Source organism: Phytophthora ramorum (genome assembly GCF_020800215.1).
Source record: "Phytophthora ramorum isolate Pr-102 chromosome Unknown Phyram_PR-102_s0003, whole genome shotgun sequence".
Lineage (NCBI taxonomy): Eukaryota > Oomycota > Peronosporomycetes > Peronosporales > Peronosporaceae > Phytophthora > Phytophthora ramorum.
Window position 1 is genome coordinate 3,318,973 of NW_027150649.1, and position 16,819 is coordinate 3,335,791.

A 16,819-nucleotide genomic window follows, 5' to 3' on the forward strand; every position below is an offset into this window, starting at 1 on the left:
TAATCCTTGATGTCGTTGTTCAACCGATGACTCACAAGTTTGTCCACTGCTAGCACTATGCCATGCTCCAACAGCTCGTCTGTCACCTCAAAGTCCTCATCGGCGTACATCTGACATGCTCCAACAGCTCGTCTGTCACCTCAAAGTCCTCATCGGTGTACATCTTCAATCTCGACGCATGCACGTCCAGCTCGTCGCCGGTCACCAAATGCTGCACTCGAAATGAATGAGTGTCCGCTCGTACCACACGATACGGTCCTACCTAGGTTACCTGCAATTTGTTACCCTGCTTCTCATCCACTCGAGAGCGGAGTACAAAATCGCCCACCGTGAAGTTCACCAAATTCTCACCGCGCGCACGCTTCTTGTTGAGGAGGCGCTGCTTGAGCCTCTGGTCTTCGACTGCGCAGTGCATGGCTTGAACACTTTCACGTAGTTTTGCTAGGTAGCCCTCGATCTCTTCAGACTCCGGAATCTCCTGCAGCTCTTTGGAGTCAGGTAAATAAAATTCGCGGAGCGGAGTCGGATTTTGTAGCCCAGTGAATAGCTCTGTTGGTGAATGGTTCCCCAGAGATGGCACAGCAGTATGATTCAAACTCGCCTGCACCATTGGGACCAAGTACACCCAATCTTTGTAGCTCACCTTGTAGGCTAAAATCATCGCCCTGATGACTTGGAGAATGTCACGATTGATACGTTCGACTGACCCATTAACCCATGGACAGTAAGCTGGCGTAAATGTCTGTTGTGTACGTAGGCGGCTCTGGTCGGCGACGACTTCGTTTTTAAAATGCGAGCCATTGTCCGACACCTAGATCGGTGGTACACCAAACCGTGAATGTCATGCTAAAAGTGCTTCGGTCGTGACTCTGCTATCGGCCGTATCTGTCACCACCAATTCACAGTAGTGCGTAGCGTGGTCTTTCAGGACTAGTAGATACTTGCTGGCCCCATAGCTTACCCCCACGTAGAGAAAATGAAAATGTAGAACGCCATTGTGCGTGCTGCAACCGATCAGTTCACCCCAAGGCCTGGGGATACCCCCCCCCCCCCCCCCCCCCCCCCCCTCGACTATGCAGGCACATCAAGCAATCGTTCACAAATTTCGCCGCAAGATGTTCGATCACAAAGAGGCGTCGAAGGTGACCGATCATAGCCTGTTGCGCGATGACCTTGGGTCCCGCAGTGTGCAACGACGCACAGCCGCTGGATCAGCTCAGTTGCTTCCGATGGCACCCAAATTCTGCCCTCCACTGTGATCGTTCCATCCTCGGTAGGTTTTGCTCTCGCTGGTGGTTTATACTGGGTTTAGATCCCAATTAACTCGTCGAGCGTAGGCCACACAAATTGATCCTCGTCGAGAGGTCGTAGTCTAGCTCGGGTCGGTGGCGTTCGTTGGCGCACCGCCTTGATCCGCTTCACCGTTGCCACGGGAGCGTGATTACCCGCCCAGCGCGAAATCATATCGGCCCATACGTTATCGGGACCAGGTACATGTTCCACAATGTACCGAAAGTTCATCAATTTCATCGCCCATCGAAGCAACTTGCCTTTGATGTGCTTCTTGACACTTTCATGTGGTGCGATGACGTGAATGAGATTCCTGTGGTCACAGAACATTCGAAATGGCTGTGGACGCAGCAACAGGTAATCCATCTTCTCGCACGCTAACACAATCGCCAGGGCCTCCTTCTCGATGACAGTCCAGTTCAGCTGGCTGCCAGTGAAGGTCCCACTCATACATTGAATAAGTCGGTGTTGTTGCGCCGTAGCTGGCTGCGTTGGATCAAACTCTTGGACTTGAGTAATGACCGCAGCCCAGCCTACATCAGACGCATCCGTGAATAAACACGTCGTGGCTTGATCATCCGCAAAGTCCAGTGTGGTGGATGTCGCCAACATCTCCGTCACTTGGTCGAAAGCTGCACGTTCCTCTGGAGTAAGCTCGATCTCGATGCCTGCGGCTACACGACGAGTTCTCTTCGTGCTAGCCAGGGCTTCATCGAGTCGACGCTGTAAGGGTGCGACTTGTCGTGCGAAATCAATTATGCTTTCTCGCATCCAATTAATAGCGCAAACGAACTGCTGTAGCTCCCCAGCAGTCGTCGGGTAAGGTAGTGCTCGTAAGGTGTCGATCCTTGAAGGATCATGACGAACTCCACGGTGGTCAATCATACGTCAACACCACTTCACCTCTGTTTGGTACAGACTGGATTTCTTGACACTGAGCTTCAAGCCGAACTGGTTCAACAACGAAAACAGCTCTGCGAGCTTCTGCAGGTACACCTCGATGTCCGCGGCATACAGCAGGAGGTCATCAATCCAAATCAGTAGGTGCTTGTAGAGTAGATATGCGAAACACTCTTCCATTGTCTTCTGGAAGTGGATAGCAGCATCTGCGCATCCTTGAGACACACACCGAGGAGTAAAGATCTTCTCGTCGGTCATGTAGGACATGAATTCTTGGCAGAATTCTGCTAAAGGCATTTGCCAGAACCCCTTAAGAAAATCAAAAAGTCCAAAGTGTTTCATTCCACGTGCATTCTCCAAAACTAGAGAAAGAATCGGCATCACTGCCGCCATGACTTCAGTCTGCTCATTCCTTGCCCTGTAGTCCGCAGTCTACCGCAAATCCATCAAGTCTGCCGACTTCTTGACTGGGAGTACGGGACTCGACCAACGACGCTTCGGGTTCTCATAGACCAGTCCTAGTTCCACAAGACGAGCATTAAATTTGAGGCGAGGCGGGTGAACGCCTTTATCGTCCAGGGTGTATAGCGCACGCGCGCCAGAAGACTCGGCCGATCAGGAAGATTAAACTTCGCCTTTCGGAAAGCCCAATGGGGTCAGACTACCTCCAAAAGTACGGGACTTCCGGAAGTAGCTTGGCGTGTGACCTTGTGTAATCCCTATAGGTGTCGTTTGTCTTCGGAAGACCGGACTCCACCTGATGAGTTGTTCCTACACAATCAAAATGAATACAAGAATACAGAGTGCGTACGTTCACTTCTCGACGCAATTAGTACAGCTGGGGTTAGACCACTAGCAAAGCCTTCCCAGATGACCAAATAATACAGAGAGTTATACACAATATACAGCTGCTACTTATTCTTTTGGACCCTTGAGCAGTGGGTCCGTACACCAGTCTACTTGTGTTTCACCTGGAAGACTGGTCACTTCCAGATGCACCCTTGTTGCGCACCACTTCCAGTAAGGAGGATTTATAACTCCTTCCAGAAGATAACTTTCAGATATATCCAAAAGGAAAACCACTTCCGGATCACTCAATATACAGTCCTATCACACAGCAGTCTATTCGATCAAATTCCGGGGGGTGACTACTAACAACCTCCTGAAACGGCAATTACTATGAAATGGGGGGTCTAGAGGACACACTCCCAACTGAAATATGAAATAGGACAGATCACGTACGAATGCGCGTCACTCGGTCACCGCCTAATTTGGTCTTGAGCCTTTCGGAGAGTCCCACGGCGGTCTTCGCGATCACGACGCGTCCAAACGCAGGCTGGGTGAACCCGGGTCCCCGGAAATACACGGCGGCTTGTCCGGCGTTATCCCAGCGTGCTTCCAGGCCAACTGATAAGGGCCCTGGAAAACACTTGCGCCCTTGGTGGCAAAACGAACTCTCTGTTATTTTTAGTCTCTGCTAGAAGTCTTCTGTAAAGGTCTCTGCTGGAAGTCTTCCACATGCACATTTGTCTTGGTTTCACTATAGGGTTCTTTGGCGTAATCAGCATCCGGGAGGCTGACACATCCTGGTCGCAAGCCGGCTCTTCGTGCATAACATATCCGGCTGGTCGTCTTGGTCGGTCGCTAATATCTTGGGCTTTGTATACTGGAAAATCGGAAAGGTCTTGGTGGGTACAAATCAGGGGCGTCTGGTCAGCCTCCGCACCCACAACGTCTGGGTCATCTGCGAGTCACATCAGGAAGGAACTTTCGGAAGGCACACGTGACTTCCGGAAGTAACTCGACATTGGGAGGACTTCTGGAAGTCACTTGGTCTCAGTATGCTGTGGGAACTTGTACCAGTTCTCCGTTCGTCCTCGTTCTTCCCTGTCGCGCGCACTTCTGGACCAATCATCACCGCGAGTGCTTCCATGGGAAATGGGAAACGACGCTCGGACATTTTACGTCCAGTCGCCACGTGTCAACCGTCTCTCTCGTCATAACCTTTCATAGAGGAATTTGCTTTCCCCCCGAGCTGACAGGTTGTGATGAGATCACACGTGCCCAAATTGACCAGGGTATCCGGTCGGAAATCACATCCGGACGGCGGATTGGTCCTTCAACTGGCGGAGGTCGCTTCCTTTCTTCGCCCTGTCCCGGATCGTCCAATCACATCACTTCTTGGCGGTCGGAAATCAACGTCGTCGAAGCGCGATCAAATCGCAATCTCCCGCCTGGTGAGCAACAGCATGGCTCCCACTGGCACTTCAGGTCCTCCTGCAAGCTCCGCGCGGACGCCTTCGGCGTCTCCTGGCGACGGCAGCCCCAGTGGGGGTGATGTCGCTGGCGAGTCTCCAAGCGTCCCTTCCCCAACTCCCCCGCCCGTCGATGACGAGGAGGAAGAGGTGGAAGAGGAACTTCCGGAAGAAGAGGAAGCTCCCGATGACGCGGCGGATGAGTCGATGGATGCACCTTCGGGACGATCGTCGGCTCAGACCCCCTCTCGGTTACTGCTTTTGGATCGAGCACTTGCTCTCCAAGGCGAGAGCAGACTTCCTTCTGGACGTGACATCCCGCACGACCGTCAGTTGCCGGCACCGGCGCGTTACGAAGTCCCTCCGGAGCACACTTCTGGTAGACAGGTCCGTCTCGTTGGAGTTCTGGCGACCGAAAACCACAACGATGGGAAAACGTTCGCCCAGAACGGCTACAGTGGTCTGGAGGCGCTGATGCAGATGAATGAGTTGACCATCGGTTCTCTGGCGCAGTTATATGATTTCTTCGACGGAAATGTGGACATTCACGGTTACGTCTTGACGCCCCGCAAGAAACCACTTTCGGAAGATGACATGGAGCACCAGTTGAGTCACGTTGGTCTGAAGCGCGAGATCGCGAGCATTCTGACCGAATTTGGTCCGGAAAATTTGGCTCAGCGGGTCTTTGGGACAGTGGATGTCCTTCAGAAGGTGATGGCTCGTTATCGTCGGATGCGAGAGCAAGTGGACGATTCCAGTTCGGCTGTCCACGACGCCGTCGACGCTCGTGATGAACTTCTGGTGGTAAAGCAGGACTACCAGTTCCAGACGGACTATTGGAGTCGGATGGTGGCCGAGGTTCTGGCGGAAAAGGACGAGGTCGTCCGAAGTTCCCGTGAAGACATCACTCAGCTCCTGAAAGAGCATGCTGATGACAAGCGCCATCTCAAGGAACAAGTGGCCACACTCACCCGACGTCTGGACGACTCGGAAGCGCATCGCAAGATGCTGAGCGACCGTCTTCGACAGACGCGTCTGGAAGTGGCCGATGTGATGAACTTCTTGAGTGACCACTCGCAGCTCTACTTGAACTGGCCTCGCCTCCGAGATCTCTTGGTTCACTTCCGAAACGGCACGCGTGTTCCATCGGGGTGGAACACCATGATCACGGTCGTCGCAAATGACGACCCGAACTTCGCACCGACGCCTTACACTCGGATGAACCGTCCTCACGGCGACGATGACGGAGAGTTCAAGGACAGTGGTCCCCCTTCAGACGCTCTGACCGTCGACCTGACGCAAGACTCGTCTTCAGGTGTGCCTGATGACAGTTCACCCAAGCGCAAGCGGTCTTCTGGAGGCAAGTCACGTGGTTCGTCCCGCAAGGTTCCAGACGCCATCCAAGATTTCCCGTCCGAATGGGACCGGACCTCCGATGAGCAGTGTCTTCAGGACACCAGCAACATCTCGTCGGAGCAAGATGCCCACAAGATGTTGGCTGATTTTCCGGTGGTCTGGGACCAACTTCGTCTGGACGTCCAGATGTTAATGCGGTCTGGCGTCGGATACTCGGGAGCGGTTGAGTTGCTCGACCAAGATCAGGTCCTCCACACCAAGTTCCCGCTCGACCCGCTTCTGGAAATGCTGGTCCGGATGATGTTCTGGAACAAGCTGGACGAGACACCGTGGACCAAGCACGTCCCTAGACGCTACTTCCGGGCGGCTCGTGCGAAGCTGGACGACCTTCTGGAAGATGATGTCCAGCCTCCAGTCTGGGACGCTCTGATGTCGCTCGACCAGGAAGAGGACGACCTCATCCCGGAGGTCTTCGAGCCGGAGGTCGATGACAAGACCAAGGATGGTGACTTTGTCCCGGGTGAGGAATTTGAGCTTCCTGAAGATGAAGTCGTCTTGGTCGACGAGTCTCCTCCCAAGCGTACCCGTCAGAAGTCCAAGCGTCGTCGCACAAGTTCGTCGACATCTGGATCTACTCCTTCCAAGAAGCCCAAGCGTTCCAAGCGCCGGAATGACTTGTCTGCTACTGTCTTGGCCCGGAAGGATTTCGAGTCTCTGACGTCCTTGGAGAAGACGATCATCGAGACGCCTGGTCCGAGCATCACTTCTTGGATGCACTTGGGCATCCGGGTGAAACGGGGTGATCCGACCACGCTCTCTGCTCTCCAGACGCCGGGCTTTCCAGACTACGCTCCGAACCGGTTCGACTTGGATCTCCTGAAAGAGCGTTGTGACGGGCAAGAACTGGGTGCCTTTCTGAACACCATGCCTTGGCGCAAGATGTTCGATGAGCGTCCGCGTGAATTGTACTTCCACAAGCGCGAAAATCTGGATGACGAAGTGCTAAATGCTCTTGACGACTGGATGGACTTCGTGTGTGGAAACTTCCGGGCGATCTGGGACATCTTGCATTGGCTCACGCTGGATCGCTCTTCAGATGCGCCGCCGGGAATTCTCAAGATTCAGACCAAGCGCGCTCGTCGTCATGAAGGTTTCCGAAAGAAGGCCTTGGCACTCCAGAAGAAGTTGTCCACCAAGTTACCGTCTAGCATCTGGAACGAGCCTGGTGTTTGGAAGTTCCCAAACAAGATTTGCCACTGGATCCTGATGGACAAGCAGCATTTCAAACCAGGGACTTCCGAATGTTACTCGTTGCAGGAGCAGATGGAACTTCTGGACCGCCGTGAGCCTGCTCGCGCGCAATGGAGCTTCTGTTCCACGGATGCAGAGCGCATCGCCCACCTCCCGGAAAACGTTCGTCGCGGTCTGATTCCTGCTGATGAGCGGGATCCAGTCACTGACATCTTCTCTTAGTCTTCCATTGGCAATCCATCCGGACGTCGTCACATATCTGCACGTTTTTCTCTTCCAGTAGTCTCAAAGTTAATCGTCCGAAATATACTCACTTGACTTTCCAAATGTTCCCAATCACAACTTCCCATAGTATCCACTTCTCGAAATTCGCCACTTACAATACACACTCGATACTCACTCCAATTTCACAGCAATATAATCACACATTTCCAAAAGTCCGTTCGTCTGATCCATCCAAAAGGATGATATCTCGAAGGCCTAAACTCTTGGATGGTCATCACCTGCTTGCATAGTTTGGAAGCGAGCTCTCGCACGTGCACCTTGGTTGAATTCATAGAGTAAGGCACCACAGCTCAATTGTGTCACTGGTAACCACTCGGGTTCATCATAGCCTTTCCACTTGATGAGGTACTCTCGGCGCCGCCTGGAAGTACGAGTACGTTTGGACCAACGTAAGTCCAAAATCTTTTCAACTTCGTACTCGTCCCTTCCAGCATCCGGTTCCCAACTGTCTTCTGGAAGTAGTGCAGCATCAAAATCGTCATCCTCGTTCACGTTCAACTCCATATTCGGGCGTTTTGGAAATAGAGCCCGGGGCTTCAAACGACTGATGTGCACCCAAGGGTTGACACGATATCCGGTGTCCTCGATCTTGAGCTTCACCCTGAAGTCATTATGCACTTCCTCAATTCGGAAGGGGCCATGCCACATGTGGGCCAACTTTCTGCTCAGTCCAGGTTGGACCTTCGGGATGTACAACCACACCAGGTCACCCACTTCGAACCCGGACTTCAGTCTGTCGGAAAGTTCTTTCCACTTCTGCGTTTGCGCATCCGAACGGTGACGCTTAGCTTTCTTCTGTAGGTCTTCTGCACATGCTTTCGCATAGCTGTAGTCCCGTTGAAGCTTTCGTCGCCACTCATAAGCGGTCCTCTCCTGAAGACTTGATGGCTTCGGACCCAACATTGCAGATAACGTCCCTTGGGCATCCCATCCGTGAACCAGATAAAGTGGCGTGTCCAGGCGAGTTGCGTCGAATGATGTATTCAGAGCGAACATGAGTCTTTCTGAATGATCGTCCCAATCGCTCTGATCCGCTTCCGAAATGTACGCACGGATGCTCCTGACCACCGTCTGGACGGATCGCTCCTGTTGGCCATTTGCCTGGGGACGATATGCCAGTGTGGCGCGCTGTCGACTTCCTAAAAGTTCTCGGAAACGGGTGAACACCTCGCTCATAAACCTTGGGTCTTGATCGTGACGCAACATCGAACTTGCTCCAAACCTTCGGAAGACGCACTCTTCATAAGCTTCCGCTACGTCCTGAGCTGTCGTCGAACTCATGGGTTTGCACATGACGAATCCGGAAAACGCATCTTGGAACAAAAGCAAAAAGGTGTTCCCACGCTCGGACTTCGGCATGTGCGTCACAAAGTCCATCGATACAACTTCGAAAGGTCTTCTAGGTTCGATGTTTCCGGGCGATGGACCAGCATTCGGAGGTCGTCCCTTGCCGCTGGCACAATCAACACATTCCTTCACATAGCGTTCCACATCCGCATACATCCCAGGCCAATAGAATTCCGAACGCAATTTCTCGTGCGTCCGAGTGACGCCTTGATGGCCGCCCTGATAATCTTCGTGCGCATAGTGCAGCATATCTGGACGGAGTGACTTCGGGACGACCAGCCTTGGCTCATCCACAAAGTCCCTCGGGCGGTCTCGGGTAGATCGTGCAAGTCGGTACAGTACATCGCGAGTGTCGAGCGCAAACAAGTCAGCAACTTTGGCAATCTTTCGGAGGCGTCTGGGTGAGAATCTGTCAACTTCACCCTTCAGGAAATCTTTGATCTCTGACAAGTACTCGTCTTCTTCCTGATGAACTTTGATGCGACGCCATCTTTCCGCTTGGAATTCCAGAGGTCCCATTGGTGGTCCATCCAGAGATTCGGTGGTTTGAAGGCCTGACCTCGTCATGACTGCCATCACTCTGGCGGCTGCCGACAACGGGGCAGAATCAGCATCAGGAAGCACCGTTCCTACCTGAGCGTCCCTCGCATCAGAGCTTCCGGGTCCCACTGGACTGGAACTGTCATCGCCATCTGGAGTGTCAGTCTTCGTGACATTTTCGGGTATTTTAGACACTACTTCCAGGTGTTGGAGCTCATGTTCATCTTGGACTTCCCATGACTCACCCAGTAGCAACGTCTTGGAAGTCAAGTAATCGGCGGCTTGGTTGTACTCCCTCTTGAGGTGTGCCAGCCTTACTGTCCGGAACTTGGCCTTCAGAACATTAGCCTCCGCGAGATGCTTTTGCAGGTGAGGCTGGTTGCAATTGATTAAACCTTGCACTTGCTGAATAAGAATCCGGGAGTCACCGACCACGAATAGATCTTCGACTTGACGTTCGGAAGCCATCGTCATACCTTTCAGGAGTCCATAGTACTCAGCATCATTCACAGTAACATCTTTCAGAATATAACCATGTGCTTCTAGAACGGTCCAACCGGGCACCTTCCAAAGGATGCACCCGCAGCTTCCTTGACGAGTCGATGTCTTGGCAGCTCCATCGAAGCTAAGGACGATCCCATCGTAATCTGCATCCAACATCTCAACACTCACCACAGGCGGCTGCCGGATCTCACCTTTCGCTGGAATCAATGATTCAGCAACTTTGTCTAAGTGTTCACGCGGAGTGATCCCAGCGCCCATGATAGCAGCCAGACCGTCCTCGTCCCGTTGAACCTTCCGGATTTCCATGTTCCACCCGGATAACGCAAGTCCCCATGGGACGCATCTTCCGTCGGCGGATTTAGAAGTGATGACCCACTTCAGAACGGAGTATCTCGTATAGACGATCAGTGGACAATGTTCGACAATCGTCCGGAACACCTGAAGCACCCTCATGATAGCGATCACCTCTTTCTCGGCGACATGATACCTCACTTCGGAGTCGTTCAGGACGCGGCCGGTATACCTGACCGGGTGTATCTTCCCATCATATTCCTGCCCGAGGACTGCACATGCGGCCCACTGATTGGCATGCGGGATGATGACGAACGGTCGGGAGCGATCCGGATGGCGTAGCAACGGAGTTGAGACAATCTTCCGCTTCAGAATTCCAAAGGCCTCCTTAGCTCTTGACAGATTACGTCCTGAGCGCACTTGGTCATCCGAGAGTTCATACAGCACCGCAGCTACCACTGGAAAGTCCTCAATAAACTTGTGATAATAATTGAGACTTCCGAGGAACGATTGTACCCCTTTCAGTGTGCTTGGGAACGGCAAGTCCTGAACGCCTTTCGCAATCTTAGGTGTCGCTCGGATGCCTTCAGCACTGATCTCGTGCGACAGATACGGGATCGACTTCTTTCCGAACTCACTTTTAGGGAGGCTCACGGAAATATTCCAGTACCTCAACCTGAAAAGGAGTGCGTTCAGATCATCACAAAGTTGGTCCCAGGTTTCAGCTCCATGTGCAATGTCGTCGATATAGGAACTACGTCCCAAGACAGGGCCCATCTGAGATGGCGCAGGGATATTCCTTTTGAACACCGTCATGTACTCAGTCAGCGTCGGGACTTCAGGATTAGTGTCCTCATCCAGAAGATTGGCTTCCGGAGGGGGTAACTTCAGGAAATCCAAGACGTCTTGGTCGACTTCAGCTTCTTCCTCTGGAGGCAGCCGGACGAATCCCCACAGGCAGTTATTAATTACTGCCTGATACACCAAAGGCGCGTTTTTGAGTCCAAACGGCATTCGCACCCATTGGAAGTGTCCAAACGGACACACAAAAGCCGAAATCAACTTGGCACGCTCTGACATTCGAACCGCCCAGAATCCACTAGCCATATCCAAGCTCATGAACCACATTGCGTTCTCAAATCCGATCAGTAAGTCGTCAATCAGTGGTAACGGGTAGTTCGAAAGTTCGATAAAACCATTGACGATCCGGTAATCAATACACATCCGGATGTCTACACCGTTTTTCTTCAGGACAATCACGATCGGAGAGGACCATGGTGATTCGGAAGGTTCGATCAATCCAGTTTCCAAGAGTTTCTTGAGTAACTCATAGACCTTGATAGCCAAATGAGGTGCGATGGATCGGGCGCGTTGTGCGACCGGCTTGGCCGTCCCAACGTCCAAATCACAAATCACTCCTCTTGCCGGAGCAGGAGCGGCATTTCCATCACCCAGAAAAATAGAGCGGTGGTACTTCAGGATGGACCGAAGCTTCTGCTCTTCCAGAGGTGATGTCGTTTCCGAATCTCCCACATCAGCCGCATCAATATCACATGTCGGGCTCAACTCTTGGAGTTCCGGAAGCATCGCCAGCTGATCACGCAATTGGGCTAACAAGTCACTTCCTTCATGGATGTACACAGCGGGTTCCAAATCCAGCTCTTCAGCGTTCAGACGCATGCACCTCTCATACTCAATTTCCAACTTTTGGATTGGGGTAGAGAGCATGGCTTGGGTTTGCCGATCCTGGAGTTCGTCCAATCCTGACAAGTCACCTAGATAATCGTTCACATCATCAGCACCTTCATCCGGAAACTCTTCATTCAGACTAATCGAATCAAAGAATTCATCTCCGTCCGAATCCACGTCGTCCGTCAGAAGTTCTGCGCCTTCCAAACGTTCTTCAGCCCTTGGTATGACCTCCGACTCCCTCGAATGACATCCGTCGCCAGTATCTTCCGGACGTGGCACTTCCTCAACCTCAGGGTCCTTTTTCAGCTTTACCGCGTCTTCTGCGATGACTTCATCTGGAAGAGTCTCCTCCACTTTCAGACGTAAGACACGAGGCAGCTCCTGAAGTTGCACCATGTGAACTTGGTCGCTTCCAGGAAGCGGTCGAACCAATAGCTTAGCCGGCCATGAGTATTCGGACTTCTGGACGCAAGGAGGTTCGGCGTCCCTCATCATCTGCTCAAATCTTTCAGACCGTAAACGCATCTGATTGGATTCGGTATTCTCATAGATGAGAGTCTGCCACTCCTGATACCTTCGGAGACCCGGGCGGACAAAACGTCCTGCTCTCGGGAAGAAGCCAAACTCGATGATCCGAGCAACCGGCGTCCGAGTGTCAATGCTAAGACACCTTCCGGAAATGTTCACCACTTTGATGGCCACAGCCCACGATCTAGCAGCATAGATGATCTGGGTTACCCATCGGTCTCCCCGACCAGCCCATACCACATCACGTTGTGGATTGCTCTGTCCGTAATGTATCCGGACGATAGCATGTTCACCTGGACGCAGGAAAAGCTCTTCACGCGGTCTCACTGGAAGGTCCAAACCTCTGTGGTAATGATCCGCACCACGTCCTGATAGCAACACAGTTTCTTCATCCGGAAGTTGCACCAATCCTTCTCGTGCGCACAGTCGCACTCCAGCAGAATACATGAAATTCATTCCAAGCAACACGTCGACACCTTCACCAATGTTCGCGACCCAAAGTTCCAAGACATACACAATTCTCGGACCCAAAGTGATTTTCACTTCAGCACTCGCGGTGATGATGGTCGGAATGCCACCCAGTCCAGATACCCGGAGCTGTTTGCAGAAGCTTAACTTGAGTTTGAGTCTACGCGCAAGATCCAAACTCACCATGCTTACTGACGCTCCAGAATCCAAAAGGATGTCTGTCCGACAATTGTTCACCGCTCCGTGAACCATCGCAATCCGTTTCGTGTCATCCGAACAGTGATCTTCCCACCAGCCATATCGTTCGCCTGGTCCCAGTCGGAATTCAACAGGTACATCCGGCTCTTGTATTTCCGGCCGTACACCTTCCGACAGAACTCGTTCAGGACGAAGTTCATCTGAAAGAGGGTCACCACTTTCCGGAGTCACGGTCATGCATTGATGTTTATCCTGTTTTTGGCGTCTCAACTCCGGACCAACATACACTAGAAGACACATATCGTGGGGTTTCTTCAGCCCGTCGCGTTCTGGATCCCCATCCAGCGGGCTTACTAGTTTAACGGCTGTTCCCCTGGATCCACTTTCCCTTCCAGAAGTTGCTTCCGGATAGGAGACGGCAGATCTTTCAGTGTTCCTTGACGTGCAAGGTTCTTGATCGCTTGAAAAGCCTTCCATTCTTCACACTTGCCTCCGTGAAACTGGTTACAAATCGCACACGGACGAGTCCTGCAGAGGTGTGTCGGATGTCCCATCCGATGGCATCGATCACATTCGATGTCAGACCAACAATTCTCCGTCAGATGTCCAAACCCCTTGCACTTGTCACAGAACTTGGACGCGTTCGGACTTCCAAAACGTTGCTGCCGGCGATCCGAACGGAAATCAGAAGTCGGTGGCCGCCATCCAGGATTCTCCATCGCACGAAATACTGCTTCGGAAAGGTCATCCATGCTTGAACCGGACACGTTCGTGGCATCCGCAGTTGGAGTAGGCAGCACACTAGGAACATGTTCTCGACTCGTCACTTCTTCCACATCTTCCAAAAAATGGACTTGTCTGCCGTGTTCGCCATCCCGGTTATCGTCATCGTGAAGGACATAGGCCCTTCCAGAACGTTTCGGTCGGAATCGATCACGAGGGACATTGTCCGCTCGGAAGTCTCTCTTCGGAGGTGGAGTATCGTAGTCGTCGTCTTGATTCATTTCTTCATGCTGTTTCAGGACATACTCCAGGTCCTTCAGACGACGCAGACGTTGTCCTTGCAAAGTCGTTCGGAGGCGGGAGTCCAGAAGCTTCTTCGTGAACACTTTCAGATGGCGCTCACGTTGCTTACTCGATGCGTTGAACTCGATCCCCGCTTTGTCGGCCACCTTGTTCAGGCGGTAGTAAAATTCCAGCGGAGTTTCTGCCTTCTTTTGGATCATCGTGTAATAACGTTCTGAATCCGAGGTCTTGGCCTTGCAATACATATCTCGGAACTCCTTCAGGAACTTCTTCCATTTCCGGCGCACGTTGGGATTCAAGTTCGAACGCCAGTTCCGAACGGCAGCAGGTAACTTCAGCTTCATCTCATAGATCTTGACCTTATCCGACCAACCGCCTTGAACAGCAAAACTCTGGAATCGTTCCAACCACCGGATACGGGTAGCTAGTGACGCTTTCTCATTGAAGTCTTCCAACGTGCTGGCATTCACGTACGGTCTGAACGTGAACAGAGATCCGCCTGGACCTGGTGTCGTATGGACATTCGGAACGACATCTTCGAAAGAGCTACTATTTGAACTGTCCGAGTCACTCTTACTGGAGTCAGAACTTGGGTCAGAATCCGAAGGATCACTTGACTTTCCAGATGACTTCTTCGTCCTCTTTCCTTTTCCAGATGTCGAACTTTTCTTGGACGCACCAGATTTTTCGGACATGTGCCGTTTGACGGACTTTCCAGGTGCAGTTGACTTGGTTCCAGAGGACAACTCGGCCTTTCCAGTTGCAGACGTTCTACTTCCAGACATGGGTTCCGCTTTCACGTTCACAACCGGCTCAGAAATCTTCACGGCTTTTCCCATCGGGTTCTTCGAAACTCTGTCACCAGCAAATGCCTGCAACGTAGCTTGCAACTGTGCCGCGAAGATCTCGTCAGAGCTTCTCACATCCGGCTTTTGATGTACCGCGTCAGCGGCAGTTCCGGAAGCACTATTGCGATCTGAATGGGCGGCTGTACGACCGGAATCCGGGCGTACCATCGGAGCCGAACCAACTTCTTGAGCCGAAACACTTCCAGAAGGCTGCTGGGCAGATGCCGTTCGGAGTTCCCGCACTTGGCCTGCTAGAAACTTCTGCAGGTTCTTCGCAGTTTCTCGCTCTTGCTCCCGGTCAACCCGTAGAGCTTGGAGTTCCTGCTGGAGCGTGGCAACCATGGCTGCAGTCCTCTGTGCTTCATCCGTCTGATATGCTTCCGCTTGAGTCTGATATTGCGTAAACCGTGCTTCCGCACGTTCGCGTTCCAGACGTACTGCTTCCAAATGTGCTGCATCAGGATCATTTTCGGCGTCGTGACTTCGACGAACTTCCACCGGAGGTTGAACCGGTTCCTGTTTCGGAATGACGTCCCTGAACTTCTGTTCGACAATGTGATCCAATTTGGCTTCCAGACCGGCAGACATCTTCTCGTAGAGAGATCCCTGCTGAAGTTCCATTCGCGCCATCGCTTCCTGAACTTGGTTCATTGTGTTAAGCGCGACTTGTGTAGATCCGGAGGTTACCGACTGACGTGATCTTCCGGAATGACTCGAACGAGAGGATCTTTCCGAGGGTGACCGACGTTTGGATCGTGTCGAATGTCTGCTGTTGGAACGTCCACGCCGACGACGGGCATCTGCATCAGAGTCTTCTGACGACGACTCGTCTCGGTATCGGGAGGTCCTTCGGGAGGAAACTTTGGACTTCTGTCTTCGAGAACCCTTTGCTTTGTCTTCTGACATGACGATGTCTTCCTGAATCACTGGTACTGGGTTCCGTGGAATCACTTCGTGAGTGACGTACATACCTACACCAGTCTCTGCCGGAACGGCTCCTCCCAGACTCTGAGCTGTCATCGCCCGTGGTTCGAACGCTGAGAACGGCATATGCACTCCTGCACCTTGGCCAACACTCCATCCGGAAGATCCAGACGAACTATCTCTGGAAGTCCGTGAACTGGATGTAGCACTAGCCATCGACTCGCTTGACCCTCCGGAAGTTTCAAACATACTCGGCGTAGAATCTGAGCCAATTCGTTCGGATACATTCTGGGCAGAGGATAAACTGCTTCTGGAGGACAACACTTCCAGGTTCTGGACAACCGAAGATGGCACCGACTGGAGCGATGACGGCGACGGGATCGATGAAGGAGGCGGTCGGGCAGCCACACGTTGAACACGTTTAGACGCAGCTTCTTCGTCCGCAACCCCTCGTGGACTTCGCACCTTCCGGAAACCGGCAGCTTTCAAATGCCACACATACTCCGATCCCAACAGATTGATCTCGTGATCCGTCGCGACTACTATTCCAGGCGGAAAATGATCGGCAACTTCAAGACGCAGTCGATCAGCATCTCCAGGGGCAGCTTGACTCAGCACTTTTAGAAACTCTTGAGCCTGATTCACCACCTGTCTCCACTCAATCAACTCCACCACAAGTAGTTGCAGCATTTCGCCCACCATTCGTCGGACAAGATCCGGATGCACTTTGTAGACTCGCGTCCGGAACCATCCAGGCACCAAATTGACAAACTCGAAACCAGCCTCGAAAAGGATAGTCTGCAAGACAGCAACACAATCCCGGGGTGTGAACATTCCGGGAGGAATCAGAGCGGCGGTCAGATCTCGGGCCATTCCAAACGTGCGACGTCGTAACTGCATCTCCGCAATCCAGGCGTCCGCTTGAGTCGGCATCGACATCCGTCGTCTCAGGTAATCCGAAGTAGTCAGACTAGCAACCATAAACGATTCGGAATCCAAATGCACTTGTGGCCAATCATACTTGACATCCGGAGGGACATTCTTTTCAGAAACATCACGTTCCCAACGTCGAACTTGATCTGCCACATACGCTTTTGCCTGGGCCTCCGTTATTTG